This window comes from Nicotiana attenuata, unplaced genomic scaffold, assembly GCF_001879085.1.
Source record: "Nicotiana attenuata strain UT unplaced genomic scaffold, NIATTr2, whole genome shotgun sequence".
Lineage (NCBI taxonomy): Eukaryota > Viridiplantae > Streptophyta > Magnoliopsida > Solanales > Solanaceae > Nicotiana > Nicotiana attenuata.
This window is the reverse complement of record NW_017673109.1, coordinates 64298-82810: the sequence shown is the minus strand read 5'-3', so window position 1 is coordinate 82810 and position 18513 is coordinate 64298.

Sequence of the window (18513 nt, the reverse complement as noted above, 5' to 3'; positions counted from 1 at the left end):
TCAAAGTGAAACTTCGGGATTTGAGCCTAAAGTTTCATAAAGTGAATTTTTATGTTTTGAACATCGATTCGGAGTCGGATTTGAGTGAAATTAGTATGGTTGGACTCATAATTGAATGGATTATTGGATTTTGTAAGTTTTGTCGGGTTCCGAGGTACGGGCCCAGGTTGGGCTTTTTGGCCGATTTTGGGCTTTTGATTAAAGATTCGACCTTTTTCAATTGGGATTGGTTCCTTTAGCATTGTTTGATGTATTTGAGTTATTTTTTTGTGAGTTTCGAGCCGTTCAGAGGTCGGAACGCGCGTGATGGCATTTTTGGAGCATCACTTGGCTTGCTCGGTGTTGGAATTGGCTTGTTCAAGATAAGTAACTCTTCTAAACTTAGTGCTGAGGGTATGAAATCCCAAATTACGTGTTGTGTGATTGGTATTGAGGTGACGCACATGCTAGGTGACGGGCGTGTGGGCGTGCACCCTGTGAATTGTGACTCGTTATTTCCTTGGCACTGTTTAGTGGCCCTATTTTGTTGATATCTATGTTTTCACCATGTGATTAAGGAACTGAGTTGTCAATCATGCTAGACGTCATGGTTAGGCTTTATGCTGATATTGTTAGGGCCCATAGTGGTCGTTTCTTGCTGTCATCTCATTGATTTTGTTGATATTTTGTACTCAGTCATATTTATGCATTCGTATCATATCTCAGTCTCAGTTATTATTTATTGATACATCATATCATTGTTGTCGGGCTAGTTTCATCGCATTGTGAGCCCGTGAGTGAGACTGGAGAGATTGATGAATGAGTGAGGTCGTTGGCCTAATTGTGAGGTTATTGATACTATAGCACGTGAGTTGTCCGTGCAACACATGAGTTGTCCGTATAACACGTGAGTTGTCCGTGCAGATTCTGATATTGATACTATAGCACGTAAGTTGTTCATGCAGCACGTGAGTTGTCCGTGCAGATTATAGCGCTTGGGCTGAAGGAGCCCCTTCGGAGTCTGCACACCCCCAGTGAGCGCAGTCGACTATGTATGTATGTATGTATGTATGTATAAGATTCAGATATTTCCTTTGTCTAATTGTTTTATTAAGTTAATTGGAAATGGATAACTGTTAATTGGCTTACCTAGCGGGTTGGGTTAGGTGCCATCACGACTAGTGCATTTTGGATCGCGACAAATATATACCTTTCTAACTAAAACTAATTACCAGCCTACCCATCCCCAGTTTTGTTGGACCCTCTGATATTCTTTCCTTCCAATTTGAAAGATCCACCATGTAAATACCATCATAAACCTCCATCGACGTTGCCAAGAGTACTACACCGTGATAATCTTCTTTTCAACTGATTTTTAGTCATTATCACATAAAAATAATGGATGTAATTTCAAATCTGGAAAAAAAATTGAAACTCCATATGAATGAGTTCAAAATGCCAGATCTGATTTTTTATAGTGTCTTACTGTTGAAATTCGTTAGTTATTGTTCTTTGATGTGTAGCTTGTACCTTTGATGCTGGTTTTCGGAGATTTATTGTACAAAAATTTAAATCCACCATTGAAGGACCTTGAAGCTTGAAACTCATAACTTGGTTTGTTTGAGTTTTTAATTGTTTTGATCCGATCCTGTATGGGTTTGTTTGGAAAGTTGATTGGAGGTTGTAGCTAAAGTTTTAGTCAACTTGATGGAGATTTTGTAGTAGATTTTAGAAATTTGGGTTCATATATAGTTGAACCAGAGAAGAAGACGAATTTATATTGTATACCCAAATAGTATACAAATATACGATTTGGTATACAAATCATTCCAACATATACTATTACAGTATACAATATAATATAATAGTATATTGTTATAATTCGGTCCTTTTTAAACTTTTCCATTGGGTCCTTTTTTTAAATTTTGGGTTGAAATTGAGTTGAACTATCAAAGAAGACAGATTTATACTGTATACCAAAATGGTATATTATATACAGTATTGGTATATAATAATTAATTCAAGAGTATGTAATTAACTATAATAGTATACTACTAATTTTTTTTTTTTGAAGAGATGAACCAATCCTCTATATACCAAAATAACATATTGTATACCATTTTGGTTAATTCAATAGTGTATAATTTTTTGTGTTGAACTGGCGAAGAAGAATTCGTATTGTATACTAAAATGATATATTATATACCATTTTGGTATACAGTTCATTCCATTGATATACTATTATAGTATACTATATAATGTGACGGTATACTCTTACAATTAGGTTTTTCTAGAATTTTCTAAAAATTTTATTGACAACTGATATTATTTCAGTTTAATAATTGAATTAAAAAAATCTTTTTTAAACTCTTTGCCTACAATGGTATACCTTGTTGGTATATCTATATATTATATTGGTATCATATGTTAGTTGGAATATTTTTTGGTTGTATTAGCTTAATTTTACTGGTACACTATTTGATTTTTCTTTAGTAATAGTAGAATAGTACAGTATCTTAATTTTTTTTATTTTTCTTTATGCATGTATATTATGTAATCGTTTTGATTTTTTCTTTATGCATTTGTTTTATATAATAGTATTATAGTACAATATATTGAAATACATTATTATGTTAATATGTGGTACACTATTTTTTGATTTTTCACTTTATCCATGTGTATTATGTAATAGTATTATTGTGATGATCCAAAAGGTCATCTTATGTTTTAGAACTCGATCCCGTGTTCCGAGGCCTTCAAAACCTCATTTTATTCCTCCTCGATTTGCGTGCGCAGTCCGGATGTATTTCTGGAAAGCTTTTATGTTGAAAGTTAATAAAAATAATAATTTTTGCCTTTAAAAGTGGATTTAGTTGACTTCGGTCAACGTTAGGAGTAAACGGACCCGGACTCGTACTTTGATAGTCCCGGTGGGTCCGTATTGAAATATGGGACCTGGGTGTATGCCCGGAATCAAATTCCGAAGTCCCTAGCCCGAGAAATAAATTTTTGATGAAAATTGTAAGATTGAAAATCTAGTGATTTAAAGAAATTGATTAATGTTTGATCTCGCTGGTATCGGGCCCGTATTTTAGTTCTGGAGCCCGGTACAGGTTTAATATAATATTTAAAGCCATGTCTGTGAAATTTGGTGAAAATCGGAGTTGATTTGACGTGATTCGGGTATCCGGCTGAGAAAAGAGGAATTTCAAAGTGTTCTTAAGAATTTCATGTGATTTGGTGCTAAATTCGTAGTTCTAGATGTTATATTGGCAATTTGATCACACGAGTAAGTTCGTATGATGTTTTAAGACTTGTGTGCAAGCTTGGTTTGGAGCCCCGAGGGCTCGGGTGAGTTTCGGATAGGCTACAGAGTGATTTGGACTTAAGAAAATTTGCTGGTATACCTCGCAAATGCAAGCCTTGCATTTGCGAAGAATGTCATTTGCGAGCATGGGAGGGGACTGAGTAGCTTCGCATTTGCGAAGAATAGGTCCGCATTTGCAGAAGTCAGGGATCGCATTTGCGATGGCTACAGAAATACAAGGAGTTCGCTTTGCGATACTTTTCTCGCATTTGCGAGCTTCGCAAATACAAAGCTCAGGTCGCAAATGCGATATCTGCAGCTGATAAGTCTTGACTTAGACGAGATTTTTCATTCATTCTCCCATTTTTCAAAACCTAGAACACAAGAGGGGATTTTCCAAAAACTTTTTCTTCCCCAAATCATAAATGATTCTTAACTAGTTTCTTTCAATCTTTTACCTCTTTTTAAAAGATTTCAACCTAGAAACTAAGATTTTCATGGTGAAATTGGGAATTTTTGGGTAGAAGCTAGGGATTTCAAAATTTGGGGATTTAGACCTCAAATTGAGGTCGGATTCCAAAACCAATTGTATATCCGGGCTCGGGGGTGAATGGGTAATCGGGTTTTGGTCCAAATTTTGGGTTGGACCAAGCGGGCCCGCGTGTTGACTTTTGTTGACTTTTTTAAAAATGGCCTAAATTGAATTCCTTGCTATCATGGGTAGTTCCTAAGGCTTAAATTGAATTGTTTGGTTGGTAATTTGCTATATTCTATTGGTCCGGAGGCTTGTGTGAAGGGGAAAAGCGGTGATTGAGCTTTGAGTTTGGCCGTGGGAGCGAGGTAAGTGTCGTGGCTAACCTTAGCTTGAGGGATTAGGTGTTATTTGCTTACTTGTTACGTGTTTGGATGTTGAGTACAACGTATAGGTGAGGTAACGAGTATCTATAAGTTGTTGTTGATTCATAGTATGTGAGTGAGTCTTATTCTTGTAAATGTACGATCATATTATTCACGTTTAGACTAGCTATTCGATGTGTTGAGCAACTTCTTATCATGTTTTAGTGAATTTGGTATTGATGGGGTTTTTACTTAAAGTTGAGATTGGTATTGTGGAACTAAGTGTTGGTGTAAGACTTGTTGTTGTCACTTCTATCTCCCTATTATTGTTGTCTCTGGTTTTGGTGATGTAGAGTGATAAAGCACGAAGGGTGATGCCGTGTACGTTTCTATTATTCATATGGTGAGGTTGAGTGATAAAACACGAAGGGTGATGTCGTGTACGTTTCTATTATTCATATGGTGAGGTTGAGTGATAAAGCACGAAGGGTGATGTCGTGTACGTTTCTATTATTGATCATCTGGTGAAGTTGAGAGTAAAAGCATAAAGGGTGATGCCGTGCATTCTTCCGTTTGCTGTGTTTACTTGTTATTATCGATTCAAGGTGTACTAGCTGTTTAAAATTCCTCTACTGCTGTGATTCTTTATTTTGGTACCCCCTTAGAATGTTTCCCCTCCTGTCAATTTCTGCTTAGCTTCTATTAGTTGTTATTCTGCTAGCATATTGTTTAACTGCACAGGTTTATGTATGTGTCTTGTCCTAGCCTCGTCACTACTTCACCGAGGTTAGGCTCGACACTTACTAGTACATGGGGTCGGTTGTACTGATACTGCACTCTGCACTTTCTGTGCAGATTTCGGTACTGGACCGTGTTGACCCGAGTTGAGTTGCTGCCTTCAAACCCACAGGAGACCCAAGGTAGATCTGCTGGCGTTCGCAGACCCTGGAGTCCCATTCCAGTTATTCTAGTTTACTGTTTCTTTTAATTCAAAGACAGTTTTACTTTCTTTCAGCCAGTATTTGTAGTGACTCTTAGAAGTTCGTGAATTGTGACACCAGTTTCTGGGTAGTTGTGTATAATTACTTGGGTTATTATGAAATTCTGCACTCCTTTAATCTGTTTGGATTTAATTGCTGTTATTTACTGACATGGTCAAGGGTTAGTGTATTAAATCTTTAACTATTGGCTTGCCTAGCTTCTGAAAAGTTAGGCGCCATCACGGTCCCGGTGGTGGAAAATCCGGGTCGTGACAAGTATAGTCATATATAGTTGCTTGGAATTAATTTGAATAACTGTATACCCTATTGGTATAATTATATGTCATATTGGTATCATATGGTAGTTGAAAATTTTTTTGGTTGTTTTAGCTGCATTTTAAGTTAATTATATTCTAAAATGATTTATATGATCATGTTTTGCTGTGTTGGATTTTCTTGTACCTATGGACATAGATTTTGTGTATTATGTAATAGTTTTTATAGTTATATGCAGTTGTTGGAACGACCCCGTTCAACTATATACCCTATTAGTATAGTTATATACTATATTTGGTATCATATGTGGTTGAATCATTTTTTGGTTATATTAGCTGTATTTAATTGGTACACTATTTGATTTTCTTTAAATAATAGTAATATAGTACAATATCTTGAAATACTTTATTATATTAATATGTTGTACACTTTTTATTCATTTTTCTCTTTATGCATGTGTGTTATGTAATAGTAGTATAGTCATATAGTTGCCAGGAATTAACCAGTAAAACTGCATACCATGTTGGTATAGTTATATGCCATCTTGGTATCATATGGTAGTTTAAACTTTTTTTGGTTGTTTTAGCTGCATTTTTAAATGAATTCTATTATGAAATTATTTATATGAACATGATTTGCAGTGCTGAAATTTTTTTGTGCCGATGGACATACATTATGTGTATTATGTAATAGTTTTTATAGTTATAGGCAATTGTTGGAACAATCCCATACAGCTATATACCCTGTTAGTATACCGAATGAGCAAGTTACATGTAATTTTCTCATACTTTTATTGCATCCTTTAATGTTTTGGTACAGTAGTGTAGTCGCAAATACTTGTAGCAATATTCTAGAGTAATCATATACTCTGTTGGTATACATGTATTCCATATTGGTATCATATGGTACTAGAAATCATTTTTGCTACTTATACTTTTATTGCATTTTTCAATATTTTATTATCATTTCTATTCTAACTAGTATATATGGAGATTTGGTGGCCGTAGATTATGTTTTATTGCTCCATAACTGGTTGTGTTTCTGCTAATGGTAGAGTGTGTACTGATATTTATAGGGAAGGAGATCAAGGTTTGCATGGCAATCACGTGTTGATTCTTAGAATCTGATTATGTAATTTATGGTGCTCAACAATTGTTAGTGTGATATTCAGTGAATTAGATCAAGTGACAACTGATATTATTTCAGTTTAATAATTGAATTAAAAAATAAGAAAAAAGATAAAAAGAATATTATACTAGTTATTTTTTTTTAAAAGGTGAACAAATATTTACTATATCAGTTATTTTTTCTTATTGTATAAAAGAAATAATAAAAAAAATAGTGAAAACAGTAAATGAAATTAGATTATCAAGAGAAAAAGAATATAAATGAAATTAGAAAAGGAACAAGAACTAAAGAAAATAAAAGAAAAAAGGAGTTAAATGGAATTAGAAACGAAATGAGAAATAAAGAAAAAAAACAAAAAGAAAAAAAAATAAAGAAGGAGTCAAAATTGAGTGTGAAATAAGTTACGATAAAAATAACAATAATACGATTTTGGGAAAAACTAAATGAATAGAAAAGGAGAAAAAAGAAAATAAGAAGAAGAAAACGAGAAAAAAGAATAGGAGAAAAGGAAGAGAAAAAGGGGGAAAAAAGAAGCATAGAAATAAATAAAAAATTGGAGAAAAAAAATTTCCACAAAAACTATTATGGGTAGTAAATGTAATTAGTTTGATGGGTAGAAAAATAAATGGGTAGGTAAGGGGAAAAATAATTTTGTTTTTGTAGGTAACTGTGACATTCACCCTACTTGAAGTTCAACTTTTTCATTTAAATTTACCCATTTTGTAACACAATTCAGAATTTGCATGTGATCACTTCAGACGTGTATTTGAGATAAAAAATTTAGGGTTCATAATCGGGTATGAAGTTCTTCTATCGTTTCAAATACAACTTCAATCGGTTGAAGTTTTCTGTCATTTCAAAGTGCAACTACAGAATTGGACATGAAGATCTTATCACTTAAAAGTGCAACTTCAGAATCTAGATCTAAAGCTCTTATCACTTCAAAGTGCAACTTCAGACTCGGATATGAAGTTCTTCTATTGCAAAGTGCAAACTTAAAAATCGGGATTTGAAGTTCATGGATAGTTTGGTGATCCAGTTTGGCTTTGGAGATGGACAATGGTATTTTCATATGGTTTCACAATGGAACTCACAACTGGTTTCAGGTGGTTTTCCTGGTGTTTGATGGTTCGAATCTAGTGGCATCTGAAGTGTTCACAAATTAGGTACCACTTAAATATTTTTAGAAAAAGTGGATACAAGTTAAATAGGAGCGATTAAATAGGGCATCCCATGAAATTTTTTACCATGAAAACAGAACGGAGTGGTACTAGCTTTTTGTGGGCCTTCTTGTCCGAGTTTGTTAATTTCTTGGGCTACAATAGCCCATATTCATTGTGTTAGATTCTTTCTTCAATAGTTGTCCAAGCCCAAGCCTTTTCCCTTTTTGGTTTCTTTGGAATGGAAAAATTGGCATCCTAACAACACATAACAGGAAATTGGCAATTTTTTAGCCTTATATTGAGTTTGGCAAAGATAACCCCAAACAATTGATATTATATAGCCAAAACCTAAAAAACCTACTTTCTTATATATATTCTCTCTAAAAAAAATTACACGCTTCTTTTGGCTCCCCCCCCCCCCCCTTTCTCTTCTTGTATTTCTTCTTCTATCTCTTCTCTTTCGCTCTCATAGTTTAGCAAAAATTCTTGCAAATTATGTAAAAAAAATCAGTGGGATGAAAAGGTAAGGTTGATCTCGCATCAGAGAAAATCAGAAGCAAAAACTAAGAGAGAAAAAATACATTTCAACTTTATTTTTCTTCTCTCTTATTTTTTTTTGTTGGATTGAACGAGTTGGTGTGACTGAAAATTGGTTAAAATTCCTAAATGAGGCTATATACAAAATTTGAGCAAAATTAAAAGTGATTTAGCTTGGTTTCAGGTAAAAAACCAGGCCTAAAAGTCCAACTGTGACATCTGTATATCACGTTGTATATCGTGTACATCAGTGTATATCACATACAAGTTTTTAAGGACGTCTGCATATATTACTTTGTATATCGTGTATACAACACAATTTGTTTATGGACGCTCGTGTATATCTTTTCATGGATATACACAGATACACATGATATACATGAGATACACTGATGTACATAGAGATATGCACGGGATGCAATAAGGGATACACATGTGGAGTCGTCTTGAACTTGAGTTTTCAATCTGAAATCTGTTATACAAAGAAGAAAAATAAAATTTTAATATGATTTTTTGATATACACATTATTATTATGTTATACAATGTGATATACAAATAATATAATTATTAATGTGTTATATATATTTGGATATACAGATAAAAAACTAAAAAAATAATTAAAAAATATTTGGAAGTTTTTTCGGATACTACTGAAGGAAATGGAACATAATTTATAGGATGATGGTTGCTATGAGAGAACAAAGATAGGATTTTAAATATTTTTTGCTATTTTTAAGGAAAATAATTTTGATGGGTCTTATTTTTAGGATGGTGGTTGAACCATTAGAAGAGAGAGAATAACTTTAGGCCACCATATGCCAAATCCTAAAATGTTAGCTTTTTAATGCCAATTATTGGACCTAGTTGTCATGCCATGCCAAATCCGTCCCAAAGTTCTTTACACTTTGTCGTAAAATAGTTGTTCCGATTATAAATTTCTCTGTTTCCGCTTTATAATTTAGTTCCATTCCCCAAAAGAAAAGTCTACGCGTTTGTTTTGAAAATCTAAGTTTAACGTAAACCTAGTTTTCATAGAGAAAAGTCATATGTCGTGCCATCCATAACTTTTTAAAACTTTCGAAGGATCAACTACACTTTTATTTTCCTGATTTAAAAAACAAGATAAACAAAAAATAAATAATATATATATATATATATTTGAGCAAAAGTTATTGGGTTCGATCGAATCCATAGCCGGACTTCTAGCTCTGCCCCTGAGTGTATGACAATCGCAACTCAAATTATACTTTGAAAAAGCATCCAAAACAAACACGTAAAAGAAAAACATGTCTTTCGTGACTATGTAAATGAATGAGAAAAATGTGAAGCGTACGTGACAAAAATTAAGTATATGTCCATTCCGTCACTTTAGAGTATAATGCAAATACCAAATTATTTTTGGCATTTTCGGGATCTAATGAATCAAAATACGAAGAAAATGCTTAGTGAACAGTACAATTCAGTGGCGCCTTAACTAGACGCGGCAAGTTCGACAATCGTTGCATTTAGTTCACACAATTTATATGTGTTGATGTAAGAAAAATTAAGGAAAATGTGTGGAAAATAAGAAGTTAAATGAGAGGGAAAAAAAGGGAAAGAAAAGAAATCTCATAGACGATGTTTCCATTTCTTTTACTTTCATATTTCCTTATTTCTTTTGAAAAGAAACTTCAAAAGTAAGGAAATTGTCATTTCTTTTTATTTAATCAGTGTATCCAAAGATTTTCATATGTACTCGTAAATAAAGAATTGTCTTTTTCTTAACAAACTTTATTGTTGCCAAGTATGTACTCTCTTATTAAAATTCCGCAACACTTAATTTGAGGAGGTACATATTGTCATATATATATATGTCAAAATAAAAAATAAAATATAATATAATACAAACAAACACGTTTGGTACGTTTGTCAAGAAGTCTCCAGCTTCATATATAATGGAGGTCAACGGCATAATAAGAAGATTTTATGAATTACTATCCTTAATCAAAGATTTCGAATTCGAACCCTGAAAACGAACAAAAAAAATCTTGTCGGGAACGATTTTCTCTGTGAGTTTTATGGGACGTAAAATAGAATAAATCGAGGTTCTAATGAAGATATTAAATAGGGAAATTATCAGTTATGTCCATTTATAAGTAGCTCATTACAAAAATTGGCCAATTGATAAAATATTACTAATATTAGCCAAATTAGCCAATTAGCTATTGTAGCAAAAATATCAAATTTTTGCTTTGTCTTGAGTGGGTATTATTAGAATAGATTGGGCACAACTTAAGGAGCTTGAATCTCAGTTTTGGGATGATTTGGTGAAGTTTTGAGGTGGTTTGAATTGAAAATTCGAAGTAAAAGCTGAACATGAAAAAAAATGATATGTGTATCACACTGTGTATCATTTGTGTATCACATATGTATCAATTGTGTATCACATGTATATCCATGTATACCTATATGTGTGATACATGCGTGATACATATTTGATACATGTGTCGCAGAAGACTTTTTTGAACTCGATTTAATTACGAATTTTGATACAAAACCAGTCCAAATCACCTCCAATCTTCCTCAAATTTTGTATATTGACTTATCTATATATTTTCAATGAATTTCAACTATACCCATTGAAAAAGTTCCTTTTTTGTTTAGATTTTTGAAATATTGTATAGATTTTTGTATTTCATCACCTTATTTGCTACCCCGTCCATGAAATTTCCTTTCCGTCTTGTATCTAATGTTGTTAATCATGCTTCAAAATATGGAAGGTAATTTTTGCATGTGATTATTTGAGAGAAAGAACCTTATTATTTGGTTTTTCAATTTTTGTTGGCTAGTTTTGGTAAGTCTATAACTAATGGCTAGAGGTTGGTAAGTTAAGATTTATTTGGGACATTTCTGTAAGTTTCCCTATTAAATACCGAGCGGGAAACAAAAAAAGATTTATATGAATTATGTGAATTTCCAGTTGGCTTCAAAGCTACTATAAGTCCACAAGGTCAACTGTTCCTATTAATGCGTAATGCGTTCATTGGAGTAATTGACTGTACAATATACTTCATTGTATATTTTAGAACAATTCAATGTACTTAAGGTTGATATATTTAGACAAGAAATATAGACCGGCATATTTGAGAAAATAAATTTGGTTTTATGAATTTTTATTTTTATTTTTCACTGCTAAGCAACTGAAGTTAGTAACGAGTACTGAACTAAAAGTCAACTCCCATTTTGAGAGAATTATAGATACTTCATTTAAGATAAACACTCAAAAAGTATAAATTATTGGAGATTAATTACAATATAATACGCTTCAGTATTAATATTGATATTTACAAAAAGAAGCAGCAGACTTTGTTTTTGAGGGAAAAGAAAAGTTAAACAGATTGGATAAATAAGAGCAAATGATAACTGTTTTAACGTTAAAAAAATAGGTTAGCCAATCTTGACCACAAAGTTGTACTCTCTCGGTTTATTTTTACTTATCCACTATACTAAAATATATTTTCACTTTTATTTTTTAATTTTAACAATCCAAGAAAAGATAAAAAAAATTCTTGTTTTACCGTTATCATTAACTATCACTCCCCAAATTATTTTCTAATACTTTTTAAAATGCTATCATTATTATGGGTAAATTTATAAAATACATATTTTATTTATTTTTTCTTAAAGAGAGTGCAAAGTCCTGTCATTATTATGGGTAAATTTATAAATTAAATACTTCATTTATGTTTTCTTAAAAGCAATGTAAAATCAAAAGTGGACAACTAAAAAATGAACACAGAGAGAGTAACATTTTTATATTTTGCCTTTAAACGTGGCGTGCGGTTGTGGAAATATGTTAAACGAACACATGGAAAAATAAATTCTACTAATTAAAAAGAACCCAAAAAATCAAAATAACACCACATTTAAAGGAAAAGATTTACTAAAGTATCATTCCATATGACTTGCTCAAGTCTAGCGACGACCTTCTTTAATTTTTTCTCTTTTGATTATTTTTCTTTTTCTTTTTTTTGGAAAGGAGTTAAGGGGGAAATCAAAAGAAAAGAGATGAAAGGAAATATCACTGCACCCTCTCGAGAATGACAAAGTCTACTAGCAACTGAGAAAGTAGATAAAGTCTTGCAAAATGAATTGTTGAAGTAAACTTATTTTTTATCCCAATTTTATTTTGCTTTTCATTTACTATATGGGTCCTTTTCTTTCAATTTGGTAAATTAATGTTAATCTGTAAATTCAGGTAATTTCACGAACCACTAACTACAAGAAATTTTACTTCACAAATAAGGGGTATTTGCATCTATACCTGCTTTTTGTGCCACATTTTAACTTGTGCCCGCTTTGCAAAAAAATTGCAAGCGTACCCGCTTTTTCACATAACTTCAGCACACGGGGCTAAAGTAGCAAAGGCAATCACGCAAAACTTCAGCATTCTAGTAGCCGGGCCTGAAGTTCAGCTCTTGAGCTGAAGTTTTTGTGTTGTAACTGGGAAACTTTAGCTTTAGAGCTGAAGTTTTTGTGTTGTAACTGTTGGACTTTAAGCCATTGCGCTTTAAAGACTAGAAGTGTGAATTGGGAATTGGTGGAAAATAAAATGGAGGGAAATAAAAATTTGAAAAATTTAAATCAAGTGAGCTTTGTCAAATGAACTTTGTCCCTCATTTGTGAGGGACAACTACTTTTGTGTGTATAAATATAGGATCACTTCTTAGAGCTCTTAAAAGGAGTTGAAGAGAATGAACCCTCGCGCCGTCGTCGCTCGGCTCGACTTCAGCTTTGGCTTTGGATTTGGATTTGTCAAATGATCGATCGATAAGATTATTTTTTGGACAATTTTTTTTAATTAATTATTTAATAATTAACTAAATGCCAGTCAGTTCATTAACGGAATTAACTGGAATCCAAAAAACGCTGCCTTTGCTGAACGTTGCTTTCCCTCCTGAACAGACATTTTTTCCTGAACAGACATCACACCTCTTCCGATAATTGCCTATAAATTCTGAGGCATGGCTTCTTTTTCCACTCACTGAAAATCGAGAATTTCCTTCTGAAAGCTTAAGGAATTTTTCTAACGTTTCTGTGTTGAAATATATATTAAACTGTTATCTATATTTTGTATACTGGTTTGGAGACTAAAGCCTTTGTGCTTTCTACTCCAATAATTGTTCTGTCCGGTTTAAAGTGTATCAAAACTTTACCGGAATAATAAAGGTACGGGTTGAAGTATATAAAAACTTCGCCATTGTTACGTGTTGTATGTTTGGTTTGGTATTCAGTTTGAAGATATCAAAACTTCACTGATTTAACAAAGTTCTGTTTGTTGCCAACTTTACAGAAAAATGGCAAATGAGGACCAAACTAATGCTAATGGAACGGGAGCTACTGTTACGAGTGTTGCTGCCTCGTCGAGCCGTTCAACTCCTGCTCATGTTATGGCACCAGCAGAAAAACCCGGAAAGTTTTCCGGTATTGACTTCAAACGTTGGCAAATGAAGATGCTTTTCTATCTTACTACGTTGAGTTTGCAGCGATTCATCAAGGAGGATCCTCCAGTCGTGAAGGCACTCCGGATGACGAACGATTTGTTGTAACTGAAGCATGGAAACATTCTGATTTCTTATGCAAAAACTATATTTTGAGTTGTTTGGAAGATAGCTTGTACAATGTCTATAGTGTCATGAAAACTTCAAACGCGTTATGGAATGCGCTTGAGAAGAAGTACAAGACTGAGGATGCCGGACTTAAGAAGTTCGTGGCTGCAAAATTTTTGGATTTCAAGATGGTTGACACTAGGTCGGTCATAACTCAAGTCCAAGAATTACAAGTCATTGTGCATGACCTCCTTGCTGAAGGTATGGTCATAAATGAGGCCTTTCAAGTCGCCGCTTTCATTGAGAAGTTACCTCCGTTGTGGAAGGACTTCAAGAACTATCTAAAACACAAGCGTAAAGAGATGACACTTGAAGATTTGATTGTTCGGTTGAGGATAGAAGAAGACAACAAAAATGCTGAAACGAAGTCACGTGGAAACTCGACAATAATAAGGGCTAACATTGTTGAGGATGCGCCACAAAATAAAAAGAGAAAGAAGGCTTCTGGACCAAAGAATTACCCAAGCAAGAAAAAGTTCAAGGGTAATTTCCACAACTGTGGAAAGTCTGGACATAAGGCCGCGGACAGTCGTGCACCAAAGAATGATGTACAAAAGAAGAAGAAGAAGAATCAAGCTAACATGGTTGAAAATGTTGACGAAATGGAGGACTTGTGTGCCATGTTGTCTGAATGCAACTTGGTAGGAAATCCTAAAGAATGGTGGATTGATTCTGGAGCCATCCGCCATATTTGTGCTAACAAGGAGTTATTTTCTTCCTATGCCCCTGCAGGACCCGACGAGACAATTTTCATGGGAAATTCGTCTACAGCCAAAATTGAAGGATTTGGCAAGATTGCGTTGAAGATGACGTCGGGAAAAATTGTGACTCTAAACCAAGTTCTCCATGTTCCAGAAATTCGCAAGAATCTTGTGTCTACCTACTTATCCAGATGCAATTAATCCTTACTTGCAAATCACACAGCTTTCATCTAAGTTCATTCTTGTTACAGTCATTCCCATTCATGTGGGGGATTGTTGGACTTTAAGCCATTGGGCTTTAAACACTAGAAGTGTGAATTGGGAATTGGTGGGAAATAAAATATAGGGAAATGAAAATTTAGAAAATTTGAATCAAGTGAGCTTTGTCAAATGAACTTTGTCCCTCATTGGTGAGGGAAAACTACATTTGTGTGTATAAATATAGGATCACTTCTTAGAGCTCTTAAAAGGAGTTGAAGAGAATGAACCCTCGCGTCGTCGTCGTTGCTCGCTCGGCTCGGCTTCGGCTTTGGCTTTGGCTTTGGATTTGGATTTGGATAAGATTATTTTTTTGACAAAATTTATTTAATTAATTATATGCCAGTCAGTTCATTAACGGAATTAACTGGAATCCAAAAAACGTTGCCTTTGCTGAACGTTGCTTTCCCTCCTGAACAGACATTTTTTCCTGAACAGACATCACACCTCTTCCGATAATTGCCTATAAATTCTGAGGCATGGCTTCTTTTTCCACTCACTGAAAATCGAGAATTTCCTTCTGAATACTGCATTCTACTTTGCAGTTTCTCTCTCTCAAATTCGTAAGTGTGATTTTGCTCCGTTCTTTGAGTTCGTTGGTATCCTGCAGTTTGTATTGCCACTGTTGGAGGAAGGTTTATTCCGTTTCATCCTGGGAGGATAAAATCCATTACCTTGGCAACTTGTGAGGGGGTTAAAATTCCTTAAGGACACACAAGGAAATTGTGGACTCGGAATATTTCTTATCGTTTACAAATTTTCTGTTTCTTCTAACAGTTTCATTATTTTTGTTTTAACACAGTGTAGACTACGGTAACTGGGAAACTTCAGCTCTTGAGCTGAAGTTTTTGTGTTGTAACTGGGAAACTTCAGCTCTAGAGTTCAGCTCTTGAGCTGAAGTTTTTGTGTTGTAACTGGGAAACTTCAGCTCTAGAGCTGAAGTTTTTGTGTTGTCACCAGGAAACTTCAGCTCTAGAGCTGATGTTTTTGTGTTGTAATTGGCTACTTTTAACTCCCTCTCTGTAATGCACATAACACATGAGTATCTGGCGAGCATGTTTACTTGACCAAAATGGGATATTTCTATAACCATCGTGTCATCATCCGTGGGAAGTCGTTGCTTCCATGGTTCCCCATCCATCCTCATAAATGTATGCTCAGCAGCACCATTGTGAAACTCAAATTGGATTCTGTTAGCCTACAGATATATAATAGAGAACAACATTATAAATCCATGATAAAACCAAAGAGCATTAGCTTCTCTGTATTATGAGCACTTATTAACCAAAGAACTTAACAAAATGCACCAGAGAAACACATTGACGAATTGATCAAACATATTTCCATCTTAAGAATAACAGCTGAAGTTATTAACTGCTACTCCCAGGGTGAAGAAAGATTTTCGACGCAAGACCAATAAAAAAAAATAGGCTCTGCATTTTGGTTTTATTTGAGAAGAAGAAAACGAAGGAGGAGAAGAAGGAGGAGAAAGGGGCTGAAGTTATTTAAGAAGTGGGTACAAGTTAAAAGTTTTTAAAAAAAATGGGTATAAGTTAAATGGGGGCGACCAAATAGGGCGCCCCGTGCAATTTTTACCACAAATCACTACAAGGGCGGCTCCAGGGTAAGGTGGGTTTTACGTTAGCCCCCAAATATTTAAATCCCCAAAAAATGAAATACTACTATACTATTATATAATATATTATATCATTTATATTATATAATTAATAAAAGATTTTAAATTTTAATATTTTTTTAAAATAGGATTGAGTGAGTTAAAACGATAAATTTGTTCTCTCATTTGTGATGACCCAAAAGGTCATCTTATGTTTTAGAACCCAATTCTGCGCTTTTAAGCTTTAATCACATTATATATCCCTCCTCGATTTACTTGCGCAATTCGGATGTGTTTCCGGAAAGCTTTTATGTTAAAAAAACTGATAAAAATAAGAATTTTGCCTTAAAATCCACTTGAGTTGACTTCAGTTAACGTTTTGAGCAAACGGACCTGGATTCGTGTTTTGACCGTCTCGGTGGGTCTATATTGTGATTTGAGACTTGGGCGTATGCCCGAAATCAAATTCGGAAGTCCCTAGCACGAGTTATCGCACTTTGTTGAAATTTGAAAGTTAAAGGCTTTATGAATTTGAAATGCTTGACCAATGTTTGATTTTTTGGATATTGGGTCCGTACTTTGGTTCCGGAACCCGGTATAGGTCCAATACCATATTTATGACTTGTCTATGAAATTTGGTGAGAAACGGAGTTGGTTTGACGTGATTCGAACGTCCGGTTGTGAAAATAGAAGTTTCAAAGTTTTCTTGAAAATCTTATTTGATTTGGTGTTCAATTCGTAGTTTTAGGTGTTATTTTGGGGATTTGATCACGCAAGCAAGTTCGTGTGATGTTTTTAGACTTGTGTGCACTTTTGGTTTAGAGCCCCGAGGGCTCGGGTGAGTTTCAGATAGGCTACGGAGTGAAATTTGGACTACAGTGCTGGCGTGTTTCAGATTTTGTTGCAGGCCTCAGACCTCGCAATTGCGAGGTCAATCTTCACATTTGCGACCACTGATGGACTCACATTTGCTATCTACTCATCGCATTTGCGAAGAGTAGCTGGGGAGGCCAGAGTTCATAATTGCGAACAAATCTTCGCATTGGTGAAGTGGGGCTGGGCAAGCAGGCTGGGGAGGCCAGAGTTCGTAATTGCGAATAAATCTTCGCATTGGTGAAGTAGGGCTGGGCATGTAGTGATCGCAAATGCGATCAATGAGTCGCGTTTGCAGAAGGATCAGAGTTCACATTTGCGAACTATTTATCGCAAATGCGATGAAAGCAGGGATATGAAAACCTTCGCATTTGCGAACTCCAGGTCGCAAATGCGACACCGCTGATCAAAACTTGACTTAGACGGAATTTTTGGTTCATTCTTCAAATTTTCAAACTCAAGAACCCTAGAGGCGATTTTTCAAAGAATTTTTCTTCCCCAAATCATTGGTAAGTGATTCTAAACTAGTTTCTATCAATCTTCCACTACATTTCCTTAGATTTCAACCAAAAATCTTGTGTTTTCGTGGTGGAAATTGGGGGTTTTGGGTAGAATTAGAGATTTTTATAAATTGGGGATTTAAACCTCAACTTGAGGTCGGATTCCAAAACAAATTACATAACCAGGTTCGGGGGTGAATGGGTAATCGGGTTTTGGTTTGAATTTTGGGCTTGGACCAAGCGGGATTGGGTGTTGAGTTTTTCAATAATGACCTAAATTGAATTCTTTACAATCGTGTGTAGTTCCTAAGGCTTAATTTGAATTGTTTGGTTGGTAATTTTCTAGATTCTATTGGTTCGGGGGGTTGTTTGAAAGGAAAAATCGTGATTGAGCTTTAAGTTTGGTCTATAGAGCGAGGTAAGTGTCGTGGTTAACCTTGACTTGAGGGAATATAACTCGTTTGTCTATTTGCTACTTGTTTAGATGTTGGGTACAACGTATAAGTGAGGTGACGAGTACTTATGCGTTGTTGTCGGGTTAAAGCATGCAGGTGGGACTTGGTTCCTTGTAATTATTGCTTTCTTTGATCATGTTATTCATGTTTAGACTAGTACTGTTTAATTTGATCGTTCTTATCATGTTTATGGATTTTTCGTAATGATTGAGTATTGATTTCAAAGTTGAGGTTGGTATTGTGGAACCAAATGTG